Source organism: Canis lupus, chromosome 1, assembly GCF_003254725.2.
Source record: "Canis lupus dingo isolate Sandy chromosome 1, ASM325472v2, whole genome shotgun sequence".
NCBI lineage: Eukaryota > Metazoa > Chordata > Mammalia > Carnivora > Canidae > Canis > Canis lupus.
In genome coordinates, this window is record NC_064243.1 from 81,086,144 (window position 1) to 81,095,250 (window position 9,107).

The 9,107-nt window shown below is 40.6% G+C and overlaps 1 long non-coding RNA gene across 1 annotated transcript; it reads right to left on the minus strand.

Moving 5' to 3' along the window:
- Positions 1–971: 971 nt before the first annotated feature.
- On the minus strand, positions 972–8,873 carry LOC118353859 (uncharacterized). The gene is made up of 4 exons (XR_004813359.1): positions 8,785–8,873; positions 5,363–5,558; positions 1,806–1,922; positions 972–1,558 (listed from the first exon to the last, which is right to left on the minus strand). It is a non-coding gene; the product is annotated as an uncharacterized LOC118353859 (long non-coding RNA).
- Positions 8,874–9,107: the final 234 nt, after the last annotated feature.

A 9,107-nucleotide genomic window follows, 5' to 3' on the forward strand; every position in this document is an offset into this window, starting at 1 on the left:
TATCAGATATAGGATGTGCAAATATTTTCTTCCATTCTGTAGGTTGCCTTTTTCTTCCTTAATAGTTTCCTTTGATGCATTAAAATTTTCAATTTTTTTTTCTGTAAAATTTTCAATTTGGTGAAATCCAATTTATCCATTCTTTTTCTTTTCTTTTCTCCCCCCAAATAACTTATTTCTTCTTTTGTTGCACTTGCTTTTGGTGTTATATGAAAGAGGCCATTGCCTAATCCAAGGTTATGTTATGAAGAAGTACTTCCAGGTTTTCTTCTAAAAGTTTTATGGTTTTAGGGGCATCTGGGTGGCTCAGTCAGTTAAGCCTCTGCTTTTGGCTCAAGTCAGGATCCTGGGGTCCTGGGACTGAGCCCCACACCAGCTCCATGCTTAGCTGGGAGTCTGCTTCTTCCTCTCCCTCTGCCCCTGCTCTCTCTCTCTCTCTCTCTCTCTCTCTCTCATGAGCACTCTCTCTCTCCCTAATGAATAAATAAAAATCTTAAAAAAAATAAAATGTTTATAGTTTTAGCTCTTATATCTTTGATTCATCTTGACTTTACCTTTTCATATGATGTGAAGTAAAGGTAGTTGTTACATTAAAAAAATTTTTTTTTAGTTTTTTAAAAAGATTTTATCTATTAATTCATGAGAGACACACAGAGAGAGGAAGAGACATAGGGAGAGGGAGAAGCGGGCTCCCTGAGGGGAGCCCAATGTGGGACTTGATCCCAGGACCCTAGGATCACCACCTGAGCCAAAGGCAGATGCTCAACCACTGAGCCACCCAAGCACCCCAGTTGTTACATTTTTAAATGATTGCATTTTTGGTGTTACTAAAATGTCTATGTAATACACTCATTTTTTGCCTCTTGACTCAAAATGCCCAGAATAACACTATTTGGCCCTTTCCAGAGAAGTTTGCCAACCCCTGTGGCCAGGTGCAGTATAAAAATAGAGTGCTTGATAAATGTTTAACAAATAGATTTATTCAATAAATATTTAACTCTTCTACTGAGTACAAGGTGCTTATCGATATATATAAATATATATATACACACACACACATAATGGGGTGGGCAAGGGTCTCAAAGATGAGTGAGAACTTATTACACCTGGGCAAGAATAAATCATACCTAGCTGAGAAAAAGCCAACTACTAGAGATTAAAAATTCTTCCGTGCAAAGGTAAGTCCTGAATGGGATGAAAGCTGAGATGGAAGAAGTATCTCAGATTGGTTTTAGAATAAGATGCATAATCATTTGGAAATCTCTGTGCCATACTGTGCACACACACATACATTTCCTTTTGTTGGTGATGTCTAAAGAAACTAACAGATAGTGAGCTACCAAAGGAGACTGAATTGCTGTCATATGAGAAGAAAAAAACATTTGCAAGATAGGGCAAGTCTTTGTTCAACCCTTTTTCTTAATTAGGAGATAGTCTTCACATGCAGCATAATGTGTGCATTACTGCCTTCCGTGGATCCAAGAATTTAAATGAAAATGCTCTTACAGCAGGAATCTATCTCCCTTCTGACGATCCTCTGGAGGAGGTCCAGCCATTCCTGTTCATAAGTGAGAAAGGAACACATTTCACATTTCAATTTCACTCTCCCTTAATGGACAAAATCATAAATGATGCCAAAAAATAAGAAAACATCTGCCTCCCTCCATATGTAGGGCTCTATACCAGCGGTTCCCCCAAAATCTCTGTCAAGAGATTCTTTGAATAGTGAGTATCAGGGACTAAGTTTGACTATGAATAACAGGAAACTCCATGAAACAGTGATTTAAACCAGAGGCTTATTTTACCTGTAGAAAGGAGGTGTAGAGGTAGGCAGTTCAGAGTTCTCTGGGGCTCTTTCTATGCAGCCACCAATGGCATGTGGTTTGATGCCTCATTGTCACAAACAGCATCTCCACCTCCACCTTCGTATTTATGTATCAGGAAGGAAAAGGGAAAGGGCAAAATGTGCCAGATGAATCCCTGCTCTTTTCTGAAATCTCCACCCACCTCACCTCCTCACTTTCTTTTCCATCTCATTGGCCAAACTTGTGTCACATGACCACTTCTAACTTCAAGAGAGATTGAAAGTATACTTTTTAGCTAGGTAAAACATTTCCCTGCTAATCATGAAAAAGAGGAAATGGATATTATGTCCTAGGAGCGTCATCCACAAATAGCCCTTTGATTTGGAAAGCCCCATATGACAGAAGCTGACCTCTCATCAGTATCTTGCATAGGTACTTCCCAAACCTTAAGGTGCATACAAATCAGCTGAGAGTATTGTTAAAATGCAGATCATGATTCAACAAATCAGATTTTAGTCTGATAGTCTGAATTTTTTAAATGTTCTGCGGACCATACTTTGAATAGTAAGGTCTTAAAATCAGTGGATCTTCTCATCAATTAGAAATCAACTTATTTCAGGGCTCCTGCCTGGCTCAGTGGATAGAAGGTGTGACTCTTGACCTTAAGGTTGGGAGTTTGAGCACCATGTTGGGTGTAGAGATTACTTAAAAATAAAATACTTTTTTAAAAAAAGAAATAAACTATTTTCTTGTTTTGGATTTGTTTTAATGTGTGAGTTTAAAATTTAAATATTTCCACTACATGCCTACTAATATGATGAAATAAGAACTATTCAAATGAGGGGCACCTGAGTGGCCCAGTCAGTTAGGCATCTCTTGTTTCCAGCTCAGGTTGTGATCTCAGGGTCATGAGATTGTTCCTTGAGATGGGCTCTGTGGGTCTCTGCACTCAGCGAGGAGCTGCTTGAGACATTCTCTTCTTCTCCCTCTGCCCTGTGCTTTCACTGTCTCTGTCAGGTAAATAAATCTTTTTTTAAAAAAAGAACTATTCTAATGACCCATGGTTTTCTTGCCAATTTTTAAGTTTAAGTAATCTTTACACCCAATGTGGGGCCTGAACTCACATCTTGAGATCAAGAGTGCATGATTGGGCCAGTCAGGCACTCCCTCTTGCCAATATTTTTAAACTGGAAAGAAATAGTGAAGAAACCATCAAATGAATTGAATCTATGGGATATTCTACAAGTGGACTAAACTTGTCCAGCACTCAATAGCATGAAAAATCACAAAAGGTGAGGACTGTTCTAGATTTGAAACTAAAAAGATTAAAAAAAAAAAGATTAAAAAAAAAAGATTTTTAAAATCTCAAAAAAAGATTTAAAAATCTCAATTATATACTGGATTAAAAAAAAAAAAACCAACAACAACAGCTGGGATGCCTGGGTGGCTCAGTGGTTGAGTGTCTGCCTTCGACTCAGGGCATGATCCTGGGGTCCAGGGATCATGGAGTCCTGCATCAGGCTCCTGTGGGGAGCCTGCTTCTCCCTCTGCTTATATCTCTGCCTCTCTCTCTATGTCTCTCATGAATAAATAAAAATAAAATCTTTACAAAAAGTTAAACAACTCAGGACGGAAGTGCTCTGATGTCTGCAACTTTCAAATAGTTCAACAAATATGTATTTTGAGAGACTAAGAGAGAAGGTAAAACAAATATGAGGGGAAATGTTAACAGACCATCCAGGCAGAGTTACTAGGTGTTCACTGTATTGTTTTTCCAGATTTTCTGTACATTTGAAAAGTTTCCAAATAAGAAGTAAGGCAAATGTTAATCATATTACAGTTACATAGCACATAGAGCTAGGAATTGACTTTTCTTTTTTTATTTAGGATTGTTCTGAGAAAGGGCCATTTCCAAGCAATGGCATTGCACACTATAACGTACTCCTCAAGCAAATATGCATTAAGCAGGAAACATTGTCTCTCTCAAAGAGCTCCCCTTCTCCATGATCTCAGAGCTCACAGTACACGTTTAAGGTATACTACAAATGCATTGATAGACCTGTCTCCCTGAAAGGACCAGAAGTTCTATCAAGAAAGAGACAGTCTTATTCACTTCTATTACCACAGCCATAGACCCCAATAAACATTTGTGAAAGCAGGAAAGAGAGCATAAATTGACTGACAACTTTTGCTGTAGTTTGGAAAAGAGCCTGGAAGCAAAATTCAGGATGTGAAACCAGAAATAACCCTGGGCTTGGTTGCATACCACTGAAGAGCCTGGGCTTGGCCGGTTCAGCTACTTCTATGCACAGTGGGGTCACTAAACCTGTCAGACGGGTTTGCTCTGGCAAGCAGGTCATTTGGAGCCAATTCCTTGTGAGGCATTTAACAACGTCAGGGTCCTAGTCAGTACCTGGCATACACAATGAATAAAGATCCAAAGAAAATAAAGACAGTGGCCAGAGGGAAACCATGTCCCTCTTAAATAATCATCCAAACAGAAACAAAACACACTCAGATTGAAAAGAAGTCTTTTAGTTTGATTATATAATCATTTACCAGGACTCTTGTGCTCTCCTGGTTCAACTGTACCAGTGCTGGAATGACTAGCCTTATTAGCAATACCCTTATTTCTTTTATCTCTTTAGATTCAACTACATAGTCTTGATACATGTACAGTTCTTTCTGAGAAGTTGGCTTTCAAGCATCAACTGAGAACATATGAGAGAAAGTTTGTTGTAAGAACTGGTTCAGAAAAAGTTTAACAGTTAAATATGCTTCTATATATTCAGAAAATTTTATGAACTCACTGCATGTAAAAAGTTTACTACGGAATGCATTCTTAAAAACCTATCTGACCACAGATCCTTAACTAGTAACTAAAGACACAATCAGAGAAGAAAGTCAGGTAAATAGTCAAACCAAATCATCATCCCCAGGGCAACTCTAAAAAGGCCTATTTGCTCATTTATATCAGCTACTCTCTAGTCTATGTTCAGCTTATTCTTATGACAAAGTAGGAAGAGTCTGATAGCCATTTACCATTAGTAAGGTAATAAGGTAGGAAGGTATTAAAATATTAGGGCATTATAAAATAATTATTATTGGAAACCAAGGTATTGGAGTTTTCCCAACCTCTAATACCTGCTTCTTCAGTTCTCATGGATCAGGTACATTAGCTGTGATTCTTTTGGTTGCAAGTGATGGAAACCCAATCTAGACTAGCTTAAATAAGGAAATTTACTGGCTCAAGTAACTGGATCCAGGAGTTCAAGTCATGGTAGGAGAACTCTCTTTTTCTTCATCTCATTGATCATAGTCTATTGATATTGGTGTCATACTCATGTAAAAATGTTCCATATCTTTGCAAGGATGGCTGCCAGAAGCCCCAGGGTTATTTCATATTTTCTAACTTGTTATCTTAGAGGAAGGGGAACACAGATTTTCAGATGGCTCAGAGAAGTTTCAGGAATGATTTGGTTCAGCATCTCATGAACCAGTCTCTGTAGTTAAAGGATGGTGTGTTCTCAGTGTCCAGGCTTGGGTCATGTGCTCACCTCTAAAATAATCTCTGTGGGCAAGATGGTGGAGGGCTCTGATGCAGCAGTCCTGGGTCCTGTGCTCTTTCAGAAGCGAAATTAGTCCTTTGTCATCCTCATAGATGGCACTGGATTTTCAAAGAATGGTAGATGGGTGCTGACCGATCGTGTTTCACTCAGAATATCTCCCATTCTTTCTTGGACTGAAAAATCACTATAAACAATGGTGAATCAATGTTCAGTGCAGACTCAAAATTAAACAGACCAGCATTATTCCCAGAAAGACAATGTGAATCTATTTTGAACACACAAACAGTTCAGATATGTGGGCTCCAATAAAAAAAGTTAAATATATCTTAAATAAATAGTAATGACTCCTACACCTGATTATACAAATATGTATGTATTTATTTGTTCATTGTAGGTAACAGAACATGATGGTTAAGAGTATGGGCTCTGATATCACAGTGGAGTTAGAATTCCAGCTCTAATGCTTTCTGGTTCTGTGAACATGTCATTTAAATTTTCCGAACCTTAGTTTTGTCAACTGTAAAATGGGGGAAATAGCATCTGCCACACAAGATGACATGAGTTAAACTCTATAAAATGTTTAAACACAGTCCCTGGTGCCTGGGAAGCACTCAAAAACTGTTTAGCTGTGTCCCTTCAACAAATCCATTTATTATCTTCCAAATGTTTGATACCATGGATTTATTCCCATGGCAATAGGTAGGCTATGAAAATATGATTTCTGCCCTTGGGAAACTTGAAGTATGTCCGCAAAAAAAAAAAAAAAAACCACCCAAGTACATCATATCACCTTACAGTGTGAAGTGTTACCATGATTGCCTCAAGAGTTGGGGGATGGGGGGAAGGTAGGCACTACAGGTAACCCTTTCTGAAGTGGTTTAACTTGCTCTGGGCCTGGGAGCGCACGTAAAGTTCATAGACCTGGTGCGCTGGACCAGCATTGCAGCCCACACTGTGCTCACCTGATGGGAGCATTAGCATCACTTTGGAGACGAGTAGAAATACAAAATCTTGGGCCCTACCTAGGGTGACCAACCATCTGGGTTTGCCAGGGATGCAGGGCTTCCGGCCGGAAATGGAAAATCCCAGGCACCCTGGGACATGTTGGACACCCTTGAACAGCAGACCTGCTGATTCCAATGCTGGAAGCTAGCCCAGGAATCTGTGCTTTAACCTGCCCTCCGGGTGATTCTTAAACAACACCGGAGAGGCCCTGTTCTAGAGGAGAATAAAGTGTGAGCAGAGGCTCAGAGTGAGAAAACTGTCCAGCCTGGCTCCTTACTCTCCACAGCTGCTTCCTGGGTGCCAGCTGCCATGTGGAAATGAAACTAGAGCCTCTGGGGCCTGGGAGAGCAGGCGTCTGCCTCTGCCTAAGCCAGGAGGACACAGGGATGAGAAGGCTCTGCAGCCACCTGCTACTTCCCTCATTCTGCCTCAGCGCCACCTCAGTCAGGGGGAAACTTTCTCTGAGGGGACTACTGGGGGAGAGAAGAGATATGGGGGAGGGGGGAAGAAAGATGCAAGACGTTTTGGGGCCTCGGCCTCTGGGCCTGGTTCACCCTGTTGTTCGTCCTCAGACTTGCTACTCTGACACAGGATTCCGCTACCTCAGTATTACAGAAACTGCATCACCTGCAGCCCCAGGATTGCCGTCCCTTTTAGGACAAGGTTGACTCCAACACAGAAGAAAAGAACTTGCTTTTCCTCTCTCTTCACGCTTCTCAAGAATCTTAAACTGACTTTGTCCAAGGTTACTCAACCTTGGCCCCACAGACATTTTATCATTATTAATATTACTCATGTTATTGAGGTGTAGTTGACACACGATGTTATATTCGTTTCAAGTGTACAATATATTGATTCAACAGTTCCTTACGTTACTTGACGCTCACCACTGAGTGTAGTCATTACTGACATTTGGGGCTGAGTAATCTTTTATTGTAGGGGCTCAATTGGGCATTGTAGGATGTTTAGTGGCATCCCTGGCCTCCGCCCACAGTAGCCATCTCCTCCATACTTGTGACACCCCAAACTGTCTTCAGATATTGCCAAATATTCCCTTGGGGTCTGTGTGTGCAAAATCCACCGGCTAGTAAAGAATGACCGCCCAAATCCCCTGCCTGCAGGGCAAAAGGGCTGTGGCTTTCCTGCCAAGCACACAAGGTTTTTGAGACTGCTCCAGGAATGGTATTTTCGGGCCAATATTCTCAGACATGCAAGGTGTATAACTTTAGTTTTTATATCCAAACTTAATTCCTGTCTTGAGACTTCCTCCACAAACCAGTCAGTGCAAGGTAAGCTCAGACAACTCAGATCTTTCTCGGTCAACTCATGGTCATCTGTCTTTCATTTCCCCTAAGTGCCAGAGGAAGGAACAGGGTGGTGGTCGGAGGGTGGTTTAGTCTGAGGTTATCATTTGTCCAAGCCAGTTTCCATACTGCTTCTGTCCTCTCAACCAGTCTTGAGCCAAGGCATCTCTTCTCTGTGGTGTTTGCTCAGATGTCCAGATTCCTTTCTCTGATTAGAAGTGCTGTGATCCATCCTGGTGTCCCCTACTAGATCCCTATAACCCTGCCCCACAGCCATTCTTGTTCCATTGCCTAACACCGTACAACTACACCTACACCTAACTTGTCCTAACAAGTTATACCAACTTTCAGATATTTTTCCTCTGGGCTCCAGAGCCACAGGAACACGGGTTTTCTTCCCTTACCAGTTCCAGGTTGCTATTCTATTCTATTCTATTCTATTCTATTCTATTCTATTCTATTCCTCTTACACCACAAAAATTTTTTAGAATCGGGGCACCTGGGTGGCTCAGTCAGTTAACCATCTGCCTTCAGCTCAGGGCACGATCTCAGGGTCCTGGGATCAAGCCCCCTGTCAAGCTCCCTGCTCAGTGGAGAGTCTGCTTCTCCCTCTCTCAGTCCCACCCTCCCATGCTCTTAAAAAAAAAAAAAAAGTCTTTATAATCACCCAGTCCGATACAGCTACTGGCTGTCAAACACTTGAACTGTGGCTGGTCCAGATGAAGATAGCTGTTAGCATAAAATACATACTGAAACTCTAGTTTAATATGAATAAAAAATTCATTGGTAATTTTAATATTGAACACATGATAATGCTTTGAATATTGGGTTAAATAAAATATATGACTAAAAATAACTTTACCCTTGAAGAGTAGATACATGATCTTGACCTGGTCCAAGAAAATATTCTTTTTGTCAGGGCATATTGAATCAGTTCAGGGAGGAGCCATTGATTCAAGCTCAATTAATTACATTCAACCTTGGACTTTTTGCTGGAATATCAGTAAGGAGGAACTCTTTTTTTTACTGGAGTTGCTAATAAATATAGATAAGCATGGATTTTCTAGCAGTCATCTTGCCACCATGCTGAGAGAGGCCTACCTGAGAGTAGAGTGCGGAGGAAAATCTAGCCAAAAACATTTAGAAAGATGGCTTCCTTATGATGTTTGAGCATCTGGATTCAGCAGAACCTAAAATCAAGACAATCCCTGAACCTCTGAGCCTTAAGTTCTGGTCAATTCCATTTTTACCTTGTCTGCTCATACCAGCCCTCTGTTGCCTGGAATCATCATGTTCTGGCAGACACAGATGAGATCCTATGTCCACAAATCAAGGGTATTTTGTTTTCCTTAATATTCTTTAATATAGTACAAGACAAACAAATATCAAACCAAAAACCATATGTGTGTGTGTGTGTGTGTATA